Source organism: Mus caroli, chromosome 2 (assembly GCF_900094665.2).
Source record: "Mus caroli chromosome 2, CAROLI_EIJ_v1.1, whole genome shotgun sequence".
NCBI lineage: Eukaryota > Metazoa > Chordata > Mammalia > Rodentia > Muridae > Mus > Mus caroli.
The window spans coordinates 90,931,615-90,957,961 of NC_034571.1; the positions used below are offsets into that span (position 1 = coordinate 90,931,615).

Below are 26,347 nucleotides of genomic sequence, written 5' to 3' on the forward strand. Positions count from 1 at the left end.
TCAAATTTCTATCAAGTGTTTCTGTACTGAGTTCATTCATTATGCCCTAATGCAGGCATAATACATTTCATGAATCCTGTATGGGAATGCAGTTTAAGGAAAGAAGAGAATGGCTCCATTCATTACTTTCCTCATTCACTGTTGGTTCAGGCATCCATTCTTTCATTTACTCATTGTTTACAGTAATGTAATAGGTCAGTTTATGGGAACACTGCCAAGACTTTGGCTTGACCTCATTTGAAAAGAGGGCAACACAGAATGAAAAGCCTATACAGGATTTATATTTGCCTTTGAAAACATACACACATATGATCTTAAATAAGGCTATGAAGGTTACAGCACCAAACCAAGTATCAAAGTGAGGTGCATGCTCTTGTAAGTTGCAATTGATATTCTCTGTGTCCCTTTTCCATGAAGATGTTAAAAAAAAGCCCCCAAATCAATTCACCCAGCCATGCCTCTCTATATAATCTTTCCACAGCACTTTGGCTTTGGGATAAATATAAATTAGAAGTGAATGCTGTGAGAAAGATCTCTCTAGCTAGTCCATTGGGTCATTATTTTTTAAACATAAATAAAATCGAACTGTAATTTATAGCTGGAAGTTCTCTGAGGTTTACATCCTCTTCTTCTTACCTATATTTTCTTCTCTCATTATAAATTAATGACAGTGAGCAACAGAGCTTTGCTGGGGATTGGTGTAAAAAGTGTCAGTAGAAATTATGGTCTTTGTCTAGAAGGATTTGAAATAAAAGAAAAGTTCTGCATATGAGTTTGTTAAAAGGCACCACATTATAGCCTCTTCACTTGCTATTCATATATGGGTCATTTAAAATGTATCTTTTCTTCCATTTCCAAAATTTCATACTAATATGAAATACCTTACTAATATGTGAATACTAATATGTGGATACCTTAGTTTAGATATAAGCAAAAATACTTACAGCTCTGCTTTAAAAATTTACCTTTGAAGCTAGAACAAATATAATGTGTGATTTACCATTTGTGGAAAAAAGAGGCAGGTATAGCAATCTTGGGTTATCTGGGTATAAAATATACTTATATCTACAAAGGAACTGAGTTATCACATAGGTTCTCAGTCACACCTCTACATCTTTTAAAAATAATTCCATTTTTAACCTCAAAAATTCTGATTAACCTTACATCTTTCCCCTCTCTCCCTTCCTTCCTTCCTCCCTTCCTCTCCCTTCTAGTGAGTTATTTAAATATAGTAGTAGCTGTCAGAATGTACAGTTCATTCTGAGGATTAGGAGGAGTTCTGGGATTGGTTTACTGGTTACTCTGTACCGAAGTGCAACCAAGAAATTCACAAAGCCACATTCATCTTTGAGTTTATTCCTATCTATCATGGTTATTGAAATATGATGGGTGCCCTATTTCTAACTGGCCATCAGCCAGTGGTCATCCTGGACTTCTATATGGTTCTGTGCTTCTGTGCTACCAGACTTCTCTGAACTCCTTGCAGGCATTTGCCTAGACTTTTTAATAATATGGTAGCTTGCCTGCTCACTTCCAGTGAGAGAATTTGTTGGTCTTGGTTGCTAATGTGTAGTAATATTTGATACAGGACAGCTTAAATGGAATTATTTAAGGAATCATTCCTTGGACAGAGGTCTGGATTATAAAGGAGAGAAAACATGGAGAAACTGTCTTTTTCCTTAGATGGTATCTAGTAGTTAATTGCAAGTTATAGATGCATATACACATTGTGTATATACATATGCACTCAAGTAAAGTGGATCATACATGAATTTAACTCCCACTAGGTCAGTTGATCACTTTAATTTATGAGCCTACTCAATGGGACATAGTTTTATCATACTGAATATTTTTCTTTGACTGAGAACAAAGTTCAATGTTACTACACTTGCCTACATTGTTCAAAGGTCCAAGTACAATTCCCATCCCTGGAAAGTAAAACAAACAAACAAACAAAAAACAAAAAGAAATCAGTCATTGTGCTGAAATGGTATTTTAATCAAGCTACTCATAGTATTTCAAAAGAACCAATTATATACATCTATCAAGATCCTGTAATCATTTGGATAAAGATATCTGTATAATAACACCATATAATCAATTTATGTGTACCCTCTGGCTCTAACATACAGAGGTGATTTGGAAAATCACTAACTTCTCTTAACAGAGTAAATGCATTTGAAAAAAAATACCCTCACGATTGTGAGGGTTAATATTGATTATCAATTTGACTGGATATAAGATCACATGAGAAATAAGCTATTTTCACATATGTGCATCTGTGAGGAAGATTATAGTTCAGTTACCTGAGATAAAAAAAATGACATCTTAAATGGAATTATTTAAGGAATCATTCCTTAGACAGAGGTCTGGATTATAAAGGAGAGAAAACAGGGTGAACATCATCAGTATTATCCCTCTCTTCTCTTCTGATTGTCCACTCCATGTGCCCTCCTGGAGTCCTTATTAGCTTAGATCCCCTTCCATGATCCCTTTATTAGTTTGCATTTATCTGATCTATTGTCAAATTAATGTGCAAGGTAACTCATCTGCCTGTCACACAAAGAGCATTTGATTGTCTATGTTCCCTTTTTTCAGTTAAATAATACTTTTATTTTTGAAAGTTCTTCATCTAATTTTGTAGTTCTATTGAAAATATGGAGGTCGTGTAAGAAAAGGTTCATTAATTTTTGTAACATGGAAGGAAAGGAAATGCAGAATCACTTAACCACAGCAGTTGCTACTTACCAGGCATTTCACTCTCTAGTCAGCCACCACATGGAAGCATTAAGTGGAAAGCCAGAAATATTTAATTCATACAGCTTAACATTCACAACATTCTGTATATTATGATAAAATCTCAGATTACTATATTTTGTTCTTCACTGAATCTTAATTAATTCCTTTGTTCTATCCATACTAGCATAACCAGAGTATGTGCATTGCCCAATAGAGAACAGCCCTTTTCATTGTGAGATCTATATTATGTTCAAGTAATTAGTTGAAAGAGAGTCTGTGTTCATATAACTTTTATTACAGTTCGTTGTTATAAATTTCCTGTTTGATGATTATTTTATTAGTCTATTCTTTTCTTTTTTAATTTAATCTTTTGCACATATATGTGCATACATATATGTGTGTGTGTGTGTGTGTGTGTGTGTGTGTGTGTGTATGCTTATTTATTGCATTCCAGATTTTATTCCCCTCCCAGTCTACCCTCCAACTACCCACATCCCATACCTCATCTCTATCCCTGTCTCCAGTAGAATGTCCCCACCACCCACCATCCACCCCACCAGACCTCTAAACATGCTGTATCAGTTGGTGTATGCTGCCTGGCTGTTGGGCCAGTGCCTGAGAGATCTTAGGGTTCCACATTAATTGAGACTTCTGGCCCTCCTACAGGGTGGCCCTCCTCTTCAGCTTCTTCCAGCTTTTTCCTAATTCAACCACAAGGGTCAGCAGCTTCTATCTATTGGTTGGGTGCAAATATCTGCATCTGACTCTTTTAGCTACTTATTGGGTCTTTTGGAGGACAGTCATGATAGGTCCATTTTTGTGAGCACTCCATAGCCTCAGTGTCAGGCCTTGGGATCTCCCCTTTAGCTGGATTCTACTTTGGGCCTGCCTCTAGACCTTCTTTTCCTTAGATTTCTCTTCATTTCCATCCCTGTAATTCTTTCAGACAGAAACAATTATGAATCAGAGTAGTGACTGTAGGATTGCAACCCCCTCCCTCACTTGACTCCCTGTCTTTCTGTTGGAGGTGGGCTCTATAAGTTCCCTCTTCCTATTGTCAGGTCCCTCCCTTTGAGTACTGAGAATCTCTCACCTCCCAGGTCTCTGATTCATTCTGGAGGGTCCCCCCAACCTAGTACCTCCCAAGGTTGCCTATTTCCATTCTTTCTGCTGGTCCTCAGTGCTTCAATCCTTTTCCCCTCACCCCAAAACAGATCTGATTTTCTTCTTAACCCCTGTCCATTTTCCCTCCCCAGGTCCCTCCTTCCCTTACCCTTGTGATTGCTTTATTTCAAATTTAGCTATCCTAAGTATAAATTTATATAGAGATCATGGTAAAAGGGCTTGTGACCAGCCTAGGTTGCAGCCATACCTTTGGGATTTCAGAAGTCTCCGAGGTGGAATTAGGCATCTAGCAGGCAGGAGTGACAAGTGTATCTTTGTCTATGACTCCTATTTCTAGTCCAGTCACTATAAAATATATCAAGATTTAAGTTGTTGGTGCTTTTTGGATTAAAGACTTGGTTCCTACAATTTAATTTTTTGAGAATTCCTTAAGTGGATACTGTAATTATACCTTCTTTCTCCCCTTCCCTACCCCTCCTGTGTCTGTCTTACTTATCAAATACATGATTCTTTATTCTTTAATGATGAATGTCAGAGCTATAATTAAATACACATTTATATATAATGCTGTAGTATGTTTTATATAGTAAAAATCTACACACTTGAGAGATCAGTTAGTGTTGTATACATGACTTTAGGCTGACCTCTTAGAATCAGGTAACTTATAGGCAAGCCCATCCCAGCAGAAAAAAATAATTCTCTATCTCTCAGCAACCATCAATTGCCTGTAGTTTATTTTTGGGGGGGAAATACCGAGTTCAACTGCCCCCAAGAATAAATGGAAAAACAATAAAAGAAATATCACCATTCTTCATATATTTCTTGAATATATATTTCACTATATTATTTGTACTTACAAAATATTCCTGAGTGCCTAGTTTTTAATTTTTTAACTAATACACAAAACATAAGCCCTGTACACATTCACTGGATATCAAACAGTGATTAATACATCTCTATAGTATATAAGCAATGGTTAGACAAGATTAAATGCATTTATCTCTAACATTAGTCACTTCCTTATGGTAAAAATTTTCATCTTTGTTCTTGCTGTTTAAAGAACAAAGTATTATTGTTTTCCCTCTCTTCATATTGGTTGATTGTTTTTGAGCTACTTAAAACTTTACATGAATACTTACATTTGCAAAGCATCTTACAAAGTTAAGGGCAAGTATGTGCAACACATAGACTGGTAATCTGTGGACTCACCTAGAAAATGTTGGTTTTTTAAAAATCATTCCTTGATTTGATGATGTTTAAGTGGAAGTATCTAAAATATGGTTTTCTTTCTTATTGCTATAAAGATTCTTCTTATTGCTGGGGATTTGGATTTAGGGCTTTGTATTTCAAGAAAACAGCAAGGTGGACACAGAAAGGTTCATAAGTAATCTCAGAGGATTGTTCATTCAATTGCCTGATTCCAGACAGTTTACAATTTCTTACTTAGTGACATTGAAAATATTTATTGTTAAATAAAAAGTTACAGTAGCATCAGCTGATCACCATGGCTTGTCAGATATAATTCTCTGTTTCTCATTAGGCATTTATTTAATATTAATAACTTAGATTTTAGCTAAATAACTTATTATCTTTCTATAAAATGTATTAATTAATGTTTGAGACTCCTTACTCAAGGTGAGAAAGGTGGTCCTGGAAACATAGTTGTAACAGAACTGAGTATAGTGTAATATCATAAGATCTTCATGTTGAACAAGAAGCCTAAAGCTCACATGTGGCATAGTTTGTATGCTTATTGGTATTTTTCTAAGAAAATAAACCTTGAATTCCTGCCACTAATAACATAACTATATTTAAACTTGATGTTTTTGTTTTCTCAAAATATTATGAATTAAGATGTGGATGAAATGGAAGCACGGCATAGAGTGGCATCAGTTCCTATTTTGAAATCAATACACTAGCACATTTTTTATTGAGTTATACAAGTTACAAATGTTTATTATACTTCAGAATGATACTGCCAGATAGAATACTGTCATTATAAATATGATAATTCTGTTCTTGATTGTATGCTTATGTCAAAAGTCCTATTGAGATGGGAATGCTTATAACGCAGATGTAATAAAAAAATCCCTTTATTCACTTATGGCCAGTAAAACAATATTAGAAGATGATATATTCCAGACTCCTACTGGTTAGTGACTTGGGTCTCATTATTCTCTATTATATTTATTGTTTGTTGAGATATAATTTCCAGACATCTTATCTTCACCATTAATATCTCTGCAATGACCTATATTATAAATTATGTATCCAAATCCATGTGGTAAAGATATAGATTTATGAAAATAATAATAGTAAGTGGGCATAAGGCAACTATCAGATTGAAAAGGGACAAGACAAAACATACTAGGGATTCTAGTACTTATTGATAGTGGGAGTTGGGTCTTGTGTGAGTGCCACTGTACCCTGGACCCTCAGAGTCAGGAGGAATTGCTTCTCTAAATAGAGATATATGATCTCAACATAAATTTATATTTATTACAGAGAATAAAGTAGATGGACATCAAATGATTTTGTATTTCAAATGTTTCTTTGCTAGGATATAATAAACCTAATGAATGAACAGGAAAGTGAATTGATAGCACATGTCTCGATATGTGTTTATATGATATAAACATGCATGAAACTCATATATATGTGAGTTAAAAAGAGAGAACAAGGGTCAGCAGTAATGTGGGGCAAAATATCTACCTGGGGATAGACTTGATCCTTCCCTTAGATTGTAACCCTAAGACACACATACCTTTTATAGGAAGGAGATGAGAAGTGTTACAGTTTTGAATCAGTGCTCACAAGCACTAGGATAAAATTCATAATGAAGATCTTTGAACTCATAGAGTAGGCTAGATAGAAGTCCTCAGTGAAGAATGTTATGAAGATTCTGATAAAGTCTGTCTACTCTGGAACAACAATTATGTCTTTTCTATTGTTGGCAGAACGCCTACAATGAAAAGTTAGTATCTGTTATGACATAGTTTATACTACAAGATGCTTTCTTTTATTTGATACTTTTCAAAATAAAGTATTGATTCTTGGGTCATGTCTATGATTGTATGCATTTGACAAACTCACCACATGGTACATATGTTTGAAAAAGTTGACTTCAGTCCTGAATAAGCTTTGTTCCAGTTCTTTGATTTAACCAGATAAAATTGGTCAAACTGCTAAATAGAAGTCTTTTCATTTCTCTTGAGGAAACAGTAATCTCTTGCAAGCATCTTGTTCTACACAATATGCTTTTATTCACAGAAATATTTACACAAGGAATAGTTGTAAAATCAGTCACTGTTTCTTTTATTTATTCGCTTTCCATCCCAATGTCAGCTCCTCCAACCCCAGTCCACCCTCACACAGATCTTTCCCCCATTATCTACTTGACCTTCTCCTCTGAGTGGGGCAGGGGGAGACTCTACCCCCTGTGTCATTAAACCCTGACTCATTAAGTCACCATAGGACTAGGAGCATCCTCTTCCACTGAGGCCACACAAGGCAGCCCAGTCAGCAGAACTGGACCCATAAGCAGGTGTTAGGGACAGCCCTGGCTCTAGTTGTTGTGGTACCCACATGAAGGCTGCACTTCTGCTAGATATGATGGGGCTTGTCCTAGATCCAGCTTAGGCTCACTCTTTCATTGATGGTTCAGTCTCTGAGAGCACCCAAGTTGAGTTTGTTGGTAATCCTGATGGAATTCTCATCCCTGTCCTCTTAAGGTCCGTCAACCATTCCCCAAGACTTCCATTAGACTCATGAGCTCCATCTAAACTTTTGGCTGTGGGTCTCTGCCTCTCAGAGGACCATGAGGATAGGCTCATGTCTGCAAGCATAACAGAGTACCATTAATAGTGTCAGGAATTGGTTCTTGTCCATGGGATGTGTCTCAATTTAGGACAGTGATGGTTGGCCGTTGCTATTGCCTCTGCCTCTGCCTCTGCTCCACCTTTGTACCTTTATATCTTGTAGGCAGACACATTTTATTTCAAAAATTTGATAGGTGTGTTTCTGTCCTCCACTGGGAGATTTGCCTGGATACAGGAGATGGCCACTTCAGGATCCATTTCCTCATTGCTAGGAGTCTCAGCTAGAGTCACTCCCATAGACAACCTACAGCTTCCCCACATCCCAGATCCTAGGCACATTACACACACACACACCACCACACACACCTAATAAAGCACTAGGCCTGTGATGCAATAGAAAAGAACATGAAGACTGATACAATGTCTAGGTTTTAATATTTGTGAAACAAGATAGAAGCCGTAATGTCTTGTTCATATTATGCATAATAAAAAACACATTAGTTTGTTCCTGTAATTTATTCAAGGTAGACTCCTTTTGAATTGTGTTGAGGATTACATCGTACATTATGAAAAATATGTTTATATACTTGTTTTGGAAACAAAGGCATACTACAATTGAGTATATACAATGAAAACAAATAGAGGAATATTTAAAATGCACAAAGGTGTCAGATTATGATTAATTAGAAAGTTAAGTTTCTTTAGAATGTTCCTCTGTCATTCATATTCAGACACAAACTACAATTCAACAGTGCTCCATCACCAGGCTCTGCGGGGCATTCCATTTTCTGGGAGAAGCTTGACACATTTGGACTTTTGTGATATATGGACTCTATTCTAACAAAGAGATCAACAAATAGCTCATCCAAATACCTTTGACTCAGGAGAAAACTAAAGACTTTTAGGTAAAAACCTAAAATATTCTTGGCCATCTGCATAATGACTGAAATTAGCATAGGTTTACACAGTGCACAGTTCCTTTAGAATTTACATGTCTTTGAAAGGAACAGAAGGCTATAAATTTCCTATGGGGAAAGTCTCTTGAGGACCTGAGGGTTTGAAACGAAAGGAGCCTAATGTGAGAGGCCTGTACTGCATGGTTGAGAGGACAAAAATAGTTCTTCGAGAGATTACTGTGTTATGATAACTTTTGAAAACTGTTCCTTCTATGAAAGAATCAGTCTTACCCTTTGAGGAACACTAGTAATGAATGGCTTCTCTGCCCTGCTTATTGCAAGATGATGTAAGCTAAAAACTCAACATTCTACCCCATAACCAGAGTTTCCTCATAGAAATGTTTCCACACAAAAAGAAGCAAAAAGTCAGGAAAGTGAAGAAGAATGAGGGACAAATATAGAGATAAAAAGATGAGGAAAAGATTGTAGTAGACACAAATGGAAAGGAAAATATACTATATCTTTTAATTTTAAGGTTTGTACTTCTGCTTAAGCTGACCATACTATTTCTGTACTAGAAGACTAGCCCAAGGACAGGTAGCTTACTCTTCCAGAATGCGAGCCCTGCCTAAGTGTCAGGCATACCTCAAGAGAAGGAATAAAATCCTACTCCTATGAGACACACAGGCAGGGGAACTTCTGAACAAAGTGCAAAGGTATCCAGTATATTTTTATCTGTAGAGGACACAAATTTTATGCAATAATCATATGACAATGTGATTGATTCTCAAGCCTTTCATCTCCAAAGTCTCTCCTACTATTTCCTTTCAATCATAGGAACTCTGTTCTTTTGATTTCTGTATGGGTCTACTATAGAATCCATGTATGTAATGATATATGCTGTGTGTTCCAAATTCCTATTAATCAGTTAAAACTGTCCTTCTAATTTTTTGAGATGGATAGTAGAAAACATTGTTTCAGCTTGGGATAATTTCAATCTAGCCATAAAATTTTAATATAGAATTTTTTGATATCTTTTTATTGGATATTTTCTTTTTTTTTTCTATTAGATGTTTCCTTTATTTACGTTTCAAATGTTATCTCCTCTCCTGGTTTCCCTTTGGAAAAACCCCTTTCCCCTTCCCCTCCCACTGCTCACCAAGGGACCCACTCCTGCTTCCTGGCCCTGGTGCATTCCCCAGCAACAGGGCTTAGAGCCTTCACAGGACCAAGGGCCTCTCCTCCCATTGATGACCGAAAAGATCATCCTCTGCTACATATGCAGCTGGAGTCATGGGTTCTTCCATGTGTACTCTTTGGTTGGCGATTTAGTCCCTGGGAGCTCTGGGGTACTGGCTAGTTCATAATGTTGTTTCTCCTATGGGGCTGCAAACTTCTCTTCAGCTCCTTAGGCCCTTTCTCTAGCTCCTCCACTGGGGACCCTGTGCTTAGTCCATGGTTGGCTGAGAGCATCCACCTCTGTATTTGTCAGGCACTAGTAGAGCCTCTCAGGAGACAGCCATATCAGGATCCTGTCAGCAAGCACTTGTTGGCATCCACAATAATGTCTGGGTTTGGTACTGTAAGTGGAATGGTTCCCCAGGTGGGGCAGTCTCTGAATAGTATTTCCTTAAGTATCTGCTCCACACATTGTCTCTGTAACTCCTTCCATGAGTATTTTGTTCTCCATTCCAAAAGACCAAAGTATCCACACCTTGGTCTTTGTTCTTCTTGAGTTTCATATGGTTTGTTTTCTTTATTTACATTTCAAATGTTATCCCTTCCTCTTCCCAAGAAATCCCTATCCCATTCCCCATCCCCCTTATTCTATGACCTTATTCACCCACCAACCAACCCCTGTCTCCCTGCCCCCATGCACTTATATCCCCCTTCACTGGGGCATCAAGCCTTCATGGGACAAGGGCCTCTCCATTGATGCCCAACAAGGACATCCTCTGCTACATATGTGGCTGGAGCCATAGCTTCCTCCATGTGTACTCTTTGGTTGGTGTTTTAGTTCCTGGGACCCCTGGGGTGTCTGGTTGGTTGTCATTGTACCAACCCCTTCAACTCCTTCAGTCCTTTCTTTAACTGTATATTTCATATATGAATCCAATGTGTCTTGATCATGTTCCCACACATTCTTTCTCACTCTTCTCAGATTCTCTACTTCACACTCATGTCCACTTCATATATTTTCTTTCACTCTGAATCATGATAGTCACATTCTTTTTAAAATATTTAAATATCTGCATGTCATTGCTTGAATATGAGAATATTTAACACAGATAATATTGAAGTAGAAGAAAAAATGTAGTCACACATAAATCATCAGACTAGAAGATTGTATAAAACTATTTAGGGAAATAAGGCTACAGAGAGAACGTATGGGCGGCTCTCTGCAACTTTATACTCTCTGCTTTCTCAATGATACTGACAGACAACACAAGTGTGGTTTATTCTCCTTTGTTACTGGTCCCAATTAAATAAAGGAAACAAAGTCAGAAGCGGAATTTCGAGAACCACTGTGTCTTGCTGAGCTCTGTTGCCATCTGTAAATTCAGATACTGTGCTATGAGACATATGATCTCCTTCTATCATAAAGTGACATGTCTTTTTTTCTAAACGTTACTTTCTTTAAGGCTCATTTTTCTTATCTAAAAATATGGAAGAATACCTACTTCACAAGGTGACTTTTAGGATTAAAAGATAGCAGACTTGTATCTCTGCTTATACAGATCTATTTGGTTTTGGTTTCTAGATTTACTTAGTAGGAGATTGAAGAGTGATTTCTTATAGGAAAGTGTAGTATGGTTTAAATATATTTGAATTCAGGACTTCATGTAGGAAATGATTTTTAGAAAATCGAGATTTATTTTAAAGCCCAGGATATCTGTGGAAGACTTTTACACATGACTTACAGGGAAGATTTAATCTAGTCCTCTTGACCTTGGATTTAGAAAGTTCCTGTATCTATCATTCAGCCCTAGGTCTAGCATAGTGTCTAAAATGAAGAAGTTTCCCAGAAATGCTAGCAAAGGCCCCCCAGTAAAAGGAGGACATGAGGCCTGAACTAGCCATCTTCTGTAACCAGGACATCCAAGCAGTCCTCTAAATGACTGAATTACCTCTCCAGCCTCTGGTTAGCTATTTCTTAAACAAGAAAAGACAGAAGTGTTTTAATTATTCTGCTATAATGATCTTTAGAAGTGAAGAAAGGAACACTACAATGGTTGACAGCATCTAATAAAACAGTTAATACAAGAACATTAAAATTTAAAAATACAATTATTTTAGTCAGCAGTTTTCAACCTGTGGGTAGCGAATCCTTTGAGGATTGATTAATCCTTTCACAGGAGTTGCCAAGACCATTGAAAAACACAGATGTTTATATTATGATTCACAACAGTAGCAACCAATTAATTTTATGGTTGTGGAACTACCACAACATGAGTAACTTTATTAAATGGTTGTAGCATTAGGAAGTTTGAGAACCACTGATTTAAGTGAGTGTAATTTTTTTATTGAGTTTACTAGATAAGTCCTGTAAATCCAAAATGTTTGCAGAAAATTTTTATGGTTGAAACAGAGTAATACACAACCTGAAAATGATATGGTATCTATCCAAGTTAGCATTGATTGTGAATTTGAGACAGCCTAAAGTCATCTGAGAGTAAATTATTTTGACTGAAGAATTGCCTAGTTGTCCAACTGGTTTGACTGACATATGAGCATATCTATGTACAACCAACTTGATTATTTAGGAAGGTCCAGTCTACGTTGAGGTGTTACCATCACTAGTCAGTTGGTACCAGACAGTATAAAAAATGTCTATGAATGAGCCTGTGAGAGCAAGTCATTGAGTAATCTATCAATAATATCTTACAAAATTCCTATTTGTACATTTCTGTCTTGAGTTCCATCCCTGGAATTGACAGATAAAGTTAGGAACTAGATGAAAGATACCCTAAGTCACTTCTTTTCAGTGATTTATCACCACAACAGAAAAGTAACCACAATACTGTTGAAGATGAAAATTTTAATGCATTCAGTTCAGATGAAATGTGCTTTGTTTTGGTTTCCAAATATGTTTAAGAATTGGATAGCATTCCATTAAAATAGAAAGTTCTTCTTTGAGCTTGGAAAAATAGCTGGTTTCAGTGACATACCTTGGGCAAGAAGAAGAGAATAGCACAAGGTAAATTTAAGCTGGCTGGTTATCTGTGTAGCATTTTGTCAGTTCCCTGCATTAAACTGAAAGAGAAGGGACATTCATTACCATACCTCAAGTGTCAAGACCTTTTTAGATTAGATCGTATATCCTCTTTACATTTGTTAAAAACTAGTCTCTTTTAGATTTTTTCTGTTTTATTAAATTTTAATATGATTGTGTGATGCTTAACCTGAGTGACCTCATCTTGGTTTCACCTTCTAAGGTCTATACTCAACTGAAATCTATGATCTCCCATTATTTTTATTTAACAGTAATATAAATATCTATTAATAAAAGATACATAATTAATTATGATATAAATTTCATAGTTTTTTTACTTAATATTTACTAAAGTTCTAATGCAAAAGTGCTTTGTTTATCTTAGATCGTATTTTGTGTACAAACTATTTTTATTATTTAAGAAAAGTAATAATCTATGCTTCTATCCCTTACTTGAGTAAAGAAAGAGAGCCATAGAGTTTGATAACTGAAATTAAACTTTATTTCTTTTTTCCTTATTTGAATGATGAAACTAATAGAGATCCCATCTTTGGAAAGCAGGGAGAACACATTCTTGGAAAAGGGTACTCAATAACACAATACTTAGAGAAATAACTGTTATAGAATCAGGTATGGTAACACCTCAGTGTCAAATGTTCTTCAGAATATAATTGTATTTCAATTTCAAAGCACATTTAAATGAAATTTGATACATTGATCAATAACTTTTATGGACATCTTATCTTTCATTGATCTAAACAGATTTTTGAATGTATTATCAGTACAGATGCAAAATCATGATGGCATGTACTACAATTATTTTGAAACCTTTCTGTATGATTACTCTTAGTGAAAATAGCAGCAATCAAATTACTTCTAGTGAAGTCACAGGTAATAAAAATGTAGCCTTGACTAAGCTGTAGGTCTAATTATGCACTTTAATTTTACTTGATATAGGAATTACCGAAGGAATGAAGAATAATGCATGTATTTTGACACAATGGAGACATCCTGACACCTCTTCAGAATCTCAGTAAATTAACTGGATTCAAGCTTGGCAAACAGGAAAACTGGTACAAAGACAACTTGCTACAGGTATGTGAGAGCTATAATTTACACTGCTAAAATCCTTCAAAGATCTAGTGACAGTGGGGTTGTTAATTACTTTTCAGATAATTATAATGTTTCTTTGGTACATCTGACAGCTTCTTTTCCCTCCCATATGTACACATGTGGATGTCAGCATATGGCGAGAAGTCTGGCCATTTCATCTTGTTTACTTGGGCCTTTAGTCAGCTACAAAAGGATGAAACAGAAAAGTACCCACCTCATAAAACTTTTACTACTGGAGATTTATGCAGAATGATGGGGAGTCAAACTGTTAGTCAAACAGATGTTTCCACCTGCTGTTCTGGGAGTTTAAAGGGTGGTAAACAGGCCTGCCAGAATTCCGAATGAAAAGAGGGACAAATGGTGATGTGCCACCTTTCTGTTGTTTTGAAAATGGGGCAGCATTTGAATCATTAATATGGAACAAAGCATTTGGGAAAGGTAACTGTCTTTATTCTCCCTTTGGAGGCTTGCTGATTGGAAAACTTGATGCATTGAAAGTATGAATGTATTTTCTATTGGATTATTGGGAAAGCTGTTATTGTTTGAATGAATCTATAAGGAAGAATGAAGCTGCTAGTGTCCCAACACAGACGCCTCTGTGTGGGCTGAGAGCATGGTTACAGCCTCCATTCTTGTTAAATCTTGTACTATTTAGAGTCAAAGCAAGCCAGCCACCCAGCTGTGGGAAATGCAAGTAGTCTTGCTTGCCCGGCTGCAGTTTTCACTGTGATGGAACAAAACAAAAATCTCATATGGCTTAGACATTCAGCACCATTCATGATAAGGGAGAAGTTAGTAGTTGCCATTTTAACTAACAAGTACTTACTTGAATTCCTGACAGTGACAGTGCTTTCAAAGGATGGGAAGAGATGTTATTTGGAAACCTGAAACCAAGTAGGTTTTGCTCAGGAAGTCTTCTGTCAGTATTTATCTTTCACTAAGTTGTATTATAATGTCAAAGAAAATGTTTCTATGACCTTTTCAAATATTCTATAGTTGATAAAAGAAAATGAATGTGTTCTCTTGAGATAATTTTGATATCAAACTTATTCATTTTATGACCTGTAATATCATTTGCTGATTTGGAATAGACATCTATTGTCTTTCTGCATTATGTTATATTTGAATCTCCCTGAATGTTACTATAACAACAGTGTTTTTTGTTACCTACTTAGCCACTACTGACTCAGTGAGGAAGGAGCCATAAGGGTCTTTATTGCTAGGTCATGCTGAATCTTAGGGATATGTGTACCTTTATTCATTTACATTGTAAACTAGATTTCTTTCGTACAATATATTCTCATCAGTGTTTCTCTTTCCTCAGTTCCTTCTAGAATCTTCTTGGTTCCACACCCACTCAACTACATGCTTTCTTTCCTTGTTAGAAAACAAACAAGAAAAAACAAAACAACAATAAAAAAATCTAAAATAGAACAAATCAAATAATAGCATGATATTTCTTTTCTTTCTGATTTCTTTTCATTGTTTTCATCAGTTTTTAAAATTAACTTCTGTTTATTTGGGTTGTTATATTGTGAAGATGTGTCATCTTAAGCAATGGTATCAGGGTGGCTCATGTTTTTCTTTCATCTGCTTAGAAAAGAAGAAAGCCAGGAAATGGTTAACATTTGAAATGTAAATAAAGAAAATATCTAATAATAAAAAAAAGAAAGCCTTTTCTCTATGTGGTCTTCTCTGATGTTACTCTTGTGTGGAGTTTGAAGGACCTTGCTATATTTAGCCTGCTGAAGATTAGAATCTTAATTTCCTATTAAGGGTCTTCTGTCTTTATAAGAGTTGAGTTATGGTCACATTTTTTTGTTTCTTATGAATAATTGGAATAAATTATGTGAAAGTTTTCTGTCTGTATTTTTAAATATATTTAGCATTTATTTATTTGGTTGCTTATTTTTTTAATTTCTGTGTGTATATATGTATCCTATGATATGATAGGGGGTGATAGGGGGTATGGTATGATAGGGGGTGATCTAGATAACAATTTATGGGAGTTGGATCTTTACTTCTATTTTGTAGATAACAGGGATTTAACTTCTCAAGCTTTAGTGGGAAAGATGTCCCTATTGAGCCATCATGACAGCTTGGATGTGCTCTTCTTAATAACCTTCCGTTTCCTTGTTTAGTAAAATCAAATACCTTGTCCTCTCTTTTTGTCTGGCTCTTTATTTGTCTCTGTCTCTGCCTGTGTCTCTGTCTCTGCTTCTGTCTCTCTGTTGTTCTATCTTTCTAACCTATGTATGTGAGTATGTGTGCATGTGTAGCAGTGTGTTTGTGTGTGTGTGTGTCTGTGTGTCTGTGTGTGTCTGTGTGTGGACTAGGGATGAGAAATAAAGAAGACAAAAGCAATACTGGGGTCAGAAAGTCTTGCACAAACTGGTGACTTATGCCAAAAAGTTTATTAAGAAGTACAGCATTTTATATACTATTTGCATGGGAGTGAGTGAAAGGGGGACTGCCAGTGTAGGAAAAGAGAATATGGGATACCTCAGACAGAGTTTTCGAAGGAAAAAGATAAATCTTGAGAAGCCGCAAACATTATTACTCCCCATATTTAGATAGATATTGCTAAGACACAGAGCACACATTCCATTTGTCCTTTTATCAGGGCCTCTAAGAAAGTCTTTGATTGGTCTCACTGTGCAAGCATGCGTGTGTGCATGGGTGCACGCGCACGTTTGTATGTGTGTATGTGTGTGTGTGTGTGTGTGTGTGTGTGTGTGTAGGATGCCTTTTAGCCAAAGCTACAAATCTCAGACTTTACAGAGCAGACACAGGCCATAACTCATGATCCTTGTGCTTACAAGAATTTCTAGAATTACAGATATATCATCATACTTAAAATGCACATATAGCTTTTATTGTCAAATGCTCCCATCTTGTTCTCAACTATCATCAAAGAGAGTACTACCATAGTCTCTTGTTTCCCATTTGGATTGTAGCCTGTCTGTAGGTCACATATTAATGTCAGATATCCATCTCATACAATCCTAAATGAAATAGGTACAATGAAAAAATTTTAAAGAACATTGTGTTGAAAAGATTATGTAGGATGATTACTCCTTAAGGCAGCAATTAATTCTACAACTAAACAAAGTTCAAAGAGGAATTCAAAATTTTATTAACTTATAAAGCCTATTAGGTTGGGGAATCATATAAATAATGGCTACAGATTTACTTAAAGCAAGGGCTTTATCTAGGAATAGAAAAAGCTTATGACACAAAGAATCAGAGCCAGTGTTTTCCAGTACTTCATTCCTGAGCCAGAGATGCATCTGGCTTGAACAAACCAGCAAGAGCCCTGATGGAAAGCAACATGAATGTAGTTGTTTGGAATTCTGGTGAAACAGAAGGCAAGCCTCTGTCAATCACCAGGAAAACTTGCCAGCAGCAGAGGCAGTAGGAACATTGTGCTTGGGATCCTTTCTGACCTGTGTTAGGACCCCTGTGGGAATCCTCCGTACAATTCATAAATCAGGATACACTTAGCGAATTTTCAAAATAAGAAATGTTCTTAGGATTATACAAGGATAAAGATTTCTCGTTTCTCTTTGGTTTCATAATAAAAGACTTACTCTTTGAAAGAAAAGCTTCCCAGGGTTAACCCCGGGCTGCAAAATAAACAAAAAGAATATGGTTTTAAGACAGGTTATGAATACTTTATGTTTATAGCAACTTTACATTTACCAACAATATTTTAGTAAAACAAAAATTATGAGGATATTCTACTGCTAATAACCAAGGAGTATTTATACATGACATGCTTTGTCTTATGAAAATAGATTTTAACATGTCTTTCTGCATAAAACAATTAGAAGGAAAACACCAAGCTTAAAACATTCCAGATTTTGGAGGTCTAGTGAAAATATCCTGTATGTTATTGAAACTGTAGTTGCCAACAATTTTCATGATCGCAGGGCAAATACTAGTTGAGATATAAAATAATGCATATGAACAGAAAACAAACTCATTTTATAAGTAAAATTTAAGGCTCTGTGAAGTATCAGATTAAAATGCATGTTATATATATTTATAATAACTTTAAAATATCATCTATTAAAAACCAAAGGATCTTTATAAGACACATTATAGTATTACTGTAAAATAAAATAGCATTCATTGTCTAAAATAATAACAGAGAAAGCATTTTATTAGGAACAAAAATTGCTATGTATAAAAGGCTATTTGAATATTATTTTTAAGAAAGTCACATAAAGAGGTTATGTTTTATCTTTATTTCTCTATTTATTTTATAGCTCTTTCTCTTTGAGTAATAACACTGAAATATATTTCTCACAGTACAGCAGAACAGGCCAGAACGGCAGTGAAGACTTTAAACGAATTCATTGGGATACAGAGAATCTTTCACAAAGTACTTTGTTGATTTGCAAAGGTAAACATAGAATATATAAAAATTTAAATGAATCAAAAAATAAAAGAACAGAATCTTGTTCCACCATCATTTTGATTTGTATGGGAGTTTTGCAGTGATGTTGTTCATGACTAGCCCACACTCACAGTGTTTAGCTGAAGTCTGAGAAGTGAGAGATTGATGGCTCTGAGACACATCAGACAAACATGTGTCTCCTTGCCACACTTTAGTTTATGCAACCTAATTTCAGAAGTTTCTACATATATACAAATCACTTTTTAAATAAAAATAAGTGTGTATAGTGGAGGTTCCCATCTTGTATATTCCTACTAGCTGAAACAATCCATCGACAGTACATCATTTTCTCTTCCCAACTATTTATTTTATTTTATTTTATGTTTAATTCAGTTTTTACACTCGATATTACACACACACACACACGCGCGCGCGTGCGCGCACACACTCCTACTTCTCCATGTCCCACACCTCCTCCCATCAAGTATTTCTTTTAGACATAAAGTTACTGAATAGCATGGAAATTCCTAAAGCTTGATTTCTTAGAGTTTACATTATATAAACACTTCATACTCATGCTGCAAGCACAGTGAAATATATCTGCACTAATGCAAAACGTTTCACAGCACACATTTACTGTTCAAGAAATGAAACCACAAAGCACAACTTTCAAGGCAGCAAAACTATTTGAGGCAATCATTCTATTTGAGAAAATGGTGTGCATCTATTATGGAGAGCAACTTGCAAAGTGAGTGCTGCGAACAGAGGAGATACAGTAATCATAAATTATGGGGTTAATGGATGTTCATATCACAGTTGGAAATGGCAAGATAGAGCAAGATGGTGTCCTTAGAAAAACAAATGTATGGGTAAATAAATAGATCTCTAATTTGCAGTGTTTGCCCCATTGTGTAATATAAATACATTCACCATTTCAACCATCAACATGATATCATTGAATACAGAATTGGCAAACAATAGGTGGCATATTCTCTCGCTGGCTCCTGCAAATTGCCTCTACTCCTCTGCTGGTAAAAACTCTGCTGCTACTTTCCTAAGACACTGCCAAAGAAACCATGCCATATATTTTCCTATTGGCTGATTAGCTGAATTTATTTAGGTGGAAACTACAGATGAGGATGAGATGCCCCCACAGTATTAATAAAATATGTTACTTTTTCAGGTAACAAAGTTGTAAAGCTATTACCCCAAGACTTGGACTGCTTTTGGAAGGAAATAAAACAGGAGAAAGGGCCTGGAGGGTTTTCTTTAAAAAAAAAAAATCACTTTAACAAGTGCTATCCTCTACCTCCTTCATTGGGCTAGAGAAAGTACCCAAGGAGCTAAAGGGATCTGCAACCCTATAGGAGGAACAACAATACAAACTAACTACCCCACAGAGCTTGTGTCTCTAGTTGCATATGTAGCAACTATGGGAGGAGAAACCCTTGGTCTTTTGAAGATTATATGCCCCAGTACAGGGGAATGCCAGGGCCAGGAAGCAGGAGTGGGTGGGTTGGGGAGCAGGGCAAGGGGAGGGTATAGGGGACTTTCAGAGAGGAAAATTGGAAAGGGGATAGCATTTGAAATGTAAATGAAGAAAACATCTAGTAAAAAATTAATGTAAAAAACCAAGTGCTATCCTATTTCCAAGATTGGGAACTGTTGAGGATACTTTGAGGCATCTTTTTCTTAGCCATTGCAAGCTCAAAAATTGAATAGGTAGACAGTAGGCAAAGAACTTTTTCTTTGCAACATGGTATATTAAATCTTAGAATTTCTCAAATCCTCCCATTCCCACGTGATGCTGAATTGTTTTGAAATTACAAATTGTAATGCATAGAGTAGTCAAACATAATATTGAGTGTAGTTTAACTACAGTTGAAAAAGTCTTTATTATATAATCTGTAGCTTAGACTTCAAGATAAAGTATTTGATACTATTATTTTATTGCATTGCATTTATTCATATGCCTTCATTCCTTGTAATGCTAGTAAAAATGTCTTCATTTAATAATTGTTTAAAAATATTTAAAACATTCTGATAAGAATTCCAAACAGAATTTTTCTTCTCTTCGATATTCCCTAGCTATTCCAAACTTGATATTTAATTAATTAGTACTATAATTATTTCTGTTTTATAAATTAGGTACATGGAATAGATCACTTGTTACAATTTTTTCCAGGTTTATTACTTAACAATTCTTGATTAAGCCCATTGTTTCACAAATGTTTACTGTGCATTCACTATAATCAGTTGCTTTTCATTTTGGAAGGATTCATAGGGACCAAAACAAACACCAACCCTTAGCCCTTTGTTGTAGTAGGTAAAGACAATAAGAAAAACAAACAAAATAATACATGAGTATATTATGAGACACTGTCGTACATAGTATAGGAGAATATCAGCCCAGCCGAGGAAGGACCAGGAGTGCCTAAGCATCTCTACAGGGGTACAATTAAGAAAGCCAGGTGATAGTAAAAAGCTAACGTATGCAAATATATTGCAGATCTTCTTCTTCATTCATAGCACAGAACCTCAAGGTGATATTGTGACCTATACCATTAGGAACAGGGTCAATAAGTAGAGCGTCTGAGAGACAATGTCTTGACCCTATGTGTTCTTTATCCAGTACAGATTGAGAGTTAGGAGATGTAATGGGGCAGGTGATTAGCAGCTATCACAGCAATCCAGGTGAAAGAAGGTGATCTCTTGGATCACAGTGGGGACGTGCAACTGGTTAGATTTTTATAAAGTTTCAAGTACATATAATTTGTGGGATGATTATAGGTAGGATATGGCAGAAAGAGAGAGAGAGAGAGAGAGAGAGAGAGAGAGAGAGAGAGAGAGAGAGAGAGAGAGAGAGAGAGAGAGAAGAGAGAGAGAATAGTAATAGTTCTGATTCTATACAAATATTGAATTTAATGAGATAAGGAACATTAAGGAAAGAAGAACATTGGCCGGGGACTTGTAAATAGTAAATATATGTAATTTAAAACAGAAAAGATGTGAGCAAATTTTCTTGGCTAATTCTATGTATTAGTTAAAGTTTGAATGAGCCTATCAACATTCCATCATTCTGGTTTTTAGGAGAGGAATCTAACGTGCTAATATTGACACATAGGATCTGTTATCCACACTTTCTTGTACTTGCATCTATACAGATGTATCTATGGATAAAACACTTGGGACATAAGTTGAGGATATGAATTTTTCATCCAAGAAACCACCAAAAGCCAGGTGTACACATCACAATCTGCATTTATTTATAGGGTGATATGTGAGGCAGACACATATTTCTTTCAAGGGCTAACTTGATATATGCAGTGGTTAATAGCAAAGGAGAGCCTGACTCAGAGAATTTGTCAGACAAGGACCTGCACACAGTATGGTGCTTTTGTGCTTCTTTATGTGCTGGGGAACACAAATGTCCCTACCCAGTTAAAAATGTTGTATTTGGTGCTATGATAAATTTATTTATACACAGAAGAAAGGTAATTTTTAAAGATTCTTTTAATGAACCAGAAGGGGCAGATACATAATTATGGAAACTGAGTTCTGTGGATGAACAAATATAAAGAAAGACAGTACAATGCTAATGGTCCTAGAGAAGAGACCATTGTTAAATATCTATAGCGTTGAATAGAGTACAAATTACAGAATGTCAGAGCCTTAAATATACTAAGTCTAAATATGAATCAAGTGTTGCTCTGGGCATTGAAATTCTAAAATTGGGTCCACTGTTACAGTCAATGTTGCTCATATTACAGACTTTTGTTAAGTGAAGATGGCTATGCATTTGGAGGAAGTCTGTCATGTCACAGTAATAGGAAAACAATGAGCATATATGTGACACATGACCAAGATTCCAAGAAATAATCATGGCAATGTCATAAAAAGTATTAAAACTAAATACAAGTATTTGAGATGATGAGCAACTTAATCGCCCTTCCTACTATGTATAAATATAGCAAGATATTATACTGCATTGTCAAAAATATATAACTATTATCTGCTAATAGAAGTAAATAAAAGATTGTGACTCCCAAGTTCTGGCTGAGTTAATAACTTTTCTACTTTCTCTATAATGATCTTTATTTGTACTCTATGATTGGCACTGTATGTACCTGCCTGTTTGCAGCCCCTCAGGATTTTATGGATAGAGTGTAAACTAAATATCAACTTCCTTTCTATCTTCAATGTGCTCCTCATGTACCACTTTGTGCCTCTCATGCTCCAGAAGTTTAGCTGGTTTTCTGTTTTAATTTTTTTTCTGAGATTCTATTACTAATGTATTTGTACTAAGTGATGCATGTTATGGCTTGTTTACTTTTTATGCTCTCTTCAAGAAAAATAAATAAATAATTCTCTCATTTGTATCTCCCTCACTAATACACCATATACCCTGAGCTGAGTACTCTGCTCCTTCCAGCACTGTCAAATCCTTCTGTTTCAGGTACCCTTTTTCCCAGGGAAGGGAACTTGGCTAGCAGCTGTCAACTGAAACAGATATCTACTGGGGAAGTGCTGACTCAAGCCTGGCCCCAAAAGGAGTCAGAAATTATCCCCTGTGTTTTACCCCAAGAAACAGACCAGTAAAGAGAAAACTTATATCACATGTTATACCTACACTTTACTTATATTATTCCTTCTCAATTACCTTTCCTCATGTCTGCTTATAGGATACAGCCTCCTCCTCCTGAGACACTGGGTAAGCAGATATTCACATAGCTTCTCTTGACCTTGCCTTTCAGAATAAGAGCCTTTGATGTATCACTGTGTTGTCAATTCTCCAACAGGCATTATGTGTGCCCCTGATTATGTACTTCCTCCCCTACCTGAAGCAGAACTCCTACCAGGAGGCTTTAATGGCAAACATCACTCAGCTCTCCAAAGCCTAAGAATCCCTACTGTAGCTGAAGAATTTAATGAGGACTGTCTAGTATGAGAAGGGGTATATTAGGAAAGGCTTAAGAAAAATCTCTTTGTAGGTGACAAGCTTTAATCATAACTGAGATTTAAATTCATATCAGCGATATATATCCATTTAAGATGTTGGTGATCCAGTTTCTAAATTATATCATAGATAACAAGACTAGAGTAAGAGATAAAATTGGTCATTAAAGCAAATGAAGCTTGGTTAATTATTATTATTATCATTATTATTATTGTTCTTATTATCTTTTTGAGTCAGGGATATTAGAAATATTTTTACAAGAGTAAGTTATGTAATATCTGTGAGAAAAAAAAGAAAGTCTTTAAACACTTATCAGCACAGTGAGACCATATCATACAATTAACCCAAAACTTTATTCCTAGATCTTTTTTCTAATTTAGATAGACTGGGGTTACATGAATTTAAAAATAAATTAAATTGAATATGAAGTAACAATCCAGGTTGGGGCTAGCAATGTCCAAAAAACAACCTTTATTTCTAAGAAAATCTGTGAAGAGATGGCTGCTGCAAACATTTTAGCCCTTATGAATCAAAGACATTTTAACTATTACTTGAAGACACAAGGTCTAAAATCAATAAATGAGTCAGATGATGTTTCATGAACAATTTGAGAAAACACTATGTTTAGTGGGATCAATAAATTGGTAAATAACTTTAATACATACCAGAATTCAAAATTTTATATATTTATATTTATTTTTATACTTGTATTATATGTAAAATATACAAATACTTTATGTCAATATATTTATATTTATAAATATATACATGAGTGTATCTATATATTTATAGATACACACAATGCATATATATATTTTTCTAAAGGTTTTTAGAAACCTTTAGAAACTGCTCAGAAACTTCCATGCTATAGCACACTGAATCAGGGGAGAAGCATTTACTAAGTGCCACATAGTGGTCTGCATGGCTTAGTTTTATAACTCTGTAAAACTAAACATGACAGTTTCATGAGAGGTGTCGAAGTCTTAGAAGTCTCCCCTCCCATTATTTTCTGTTAAATTTTTATATCATCTTCACTTATATTTGGTCTCTATAATATTTAAACCTAAATTTAAAATGTATATATACATATATATATACACACGCATATACACAAGTACACACATAAATAACCCATGTTATATATATGCTCACCTTTTCCCCTATTACTATATTTCTTTAATCTTTATTGTATATAGTTTGAGATAAATCTCATCTGACACTAACTTTTATTAATGTGTAAACAATGCTTCAAATATAAATGATAAATTAGAATTGGACAATTAATACACTTTACATTGCATACCATTCTAATGAGCATGGTTAAATTTAGTGGTGCCCTACCTAATTTTGCTCCCAGAATGTGATCTCTTCAGCCTGTGTATCCACCCTCTATACATAATAACCCTTTTGTAGCAATCAGATCAACTGTTAAAATATTGATTACTTGAGGCCAAGTAAAACTTATTTTATTTAGCAACTATGTAAATCCCAACAATAGTGTTTACAACTTAGACAGGTAGAAAATGAGGTTAAAAATGTAATCGGGCTGGGCAGTGGTGGCAGCTGCCTTTAATCCCAGCACTTGGGAGGCAGAGGCAGGCAGATTTCTGAGTTCGAGGCCAGCCTGGTATACAGAGTGAGTTCCAGGACAGCCAGGGCTACACAGAGAAACCCTATCTCGGAAAAAAAAAAAATGTAATCGGAAAGATAAAACAGAAAACAATAAACAGCAAACAGTTTTCACATAACTTTTATAATGCTATATCACCTTTACTATTCTTTTTTTTTCTTTTTCTTTTTTTTTGTTTTTGTTTTTGTTTTGTTTTGTTTTTTTGAGACAGGGTTTTTCTGTATAGCCCTGACTATCCTGGAACTCACTTTGTAGACCAGGCTGGCCTTGAACTCAGAAATCCACCTGCCTCTGCCTCCCAAGTGCTGGGATTAAAGGCGTGGGCCACCACCACCTGGCCCGCCTTTACTATTCTAACTTATTGATCTCTTACTATACTTAATTTATATGTTCACATTTATCTGAATTTACACATAGGAACACTATTGTGTATGCAGCAATTTTTATCATCTATGTTTTCACACAATGACTGGATTTTTTTACACTGTAACCCACAAGGATAAGGAAGTACTATAGTATTCCCCAAGTGCTAATACAAAGAACTATAGTAGAAGGGATAGTAGAACTATCCCTTCATGAAAACCTTAGACAACAGGAAAGGTGCTTGTTGCCAAGCACAGTTTAGTTTCAGTTACTCACAAGATTGAATGAAATATCCAACTCTCAAAAGATGTTCTTAGATCTTCACACATACAATCTCTCTCTCTCTCTCTCTCTCTCTCTCTCTCACACACACACATACACACACACACACACACAAATGCACACACTAACAAATTAATAGATTAAATGTAAAAATAATTTTAAAAGGGAAATGTATCAGAGAATAGCTGAATAAATGCACTTCATTCTTGACTTCAGAAGTGAATCAATGGTTGTCATTGATGATCCCAAATCATATACTGTCTTCTAAAGAATTCTACATGCACATATATTTTTCTTTTTTATTCTTAAAGTGGAAATAACTCAGGCTATGATGCAACATATGCTACAGAAATGCTCTACAATTCACATGCATTACCAGGCCTATATATGTAATTTTTAAATGTTATTTTTTTATTCAACACTTAGTACAGTCCTAAAGAACACATAAAAATTTCACTGTTAATATGGGTCAGATTTATCAAAATGCATATATTTTTTTTCAGTTTCAAAAGTATTATTGGTTAGAGCAAATCAACTTAACCAGTTCAGTGACATTAGTGTGTATGAGCAGGAAAGATGTAAAAACCTACATGCTGAAGTATAGGTTTTTAGCACTGTCATTCATGAGAATTTAACCTTGGTCAAATCACATAATTTTTCTGACTGTATGTTTTTCTTTGTTGAAGAGATGATAGTAATAGTGATCTCAAATAGATGTCATTACATTAAATTAACACAGTATTTGATTAAAGGCTTGAATTAAATAAAAGTTACAAGGTATAATATTTTTTTACTATATCTGATAATTG

At 35.4% G+C, this 26,347-nt stretch overlaps 1 protein-coding gene across 6 annotated transcripts in view; it reads left to right on the forward strand.

Moving 5' to 3' along the window:
• Nucleotides 1-26,347, forward strand: part of Lrrc4c (leucine rich repeat containing 4C) — a 1,249,590-nt gene that overhangs the window by 730,359 nt on the left and 492,884 nt on the right. For 5 of the 6 annotated variants that reach the window (XM_021154562.2, XM_029473971.1, XM_029473969.1 and 2 more), the window contains one exon: nucleotides 13,749-13,886. The gene's annotated coding sequence lies outside the window, so the exon portion shown is untranslated. Of the gene's footprint in view, nucleotides 1-13,748; nucleotides 13,887-14,745; nucleotides 14,799-18,218; nucleotides 18,279-26,347 lie in introns of those variants that run through there. The other variant, XR_003835947.1, reaches the window with a different exon arrangement.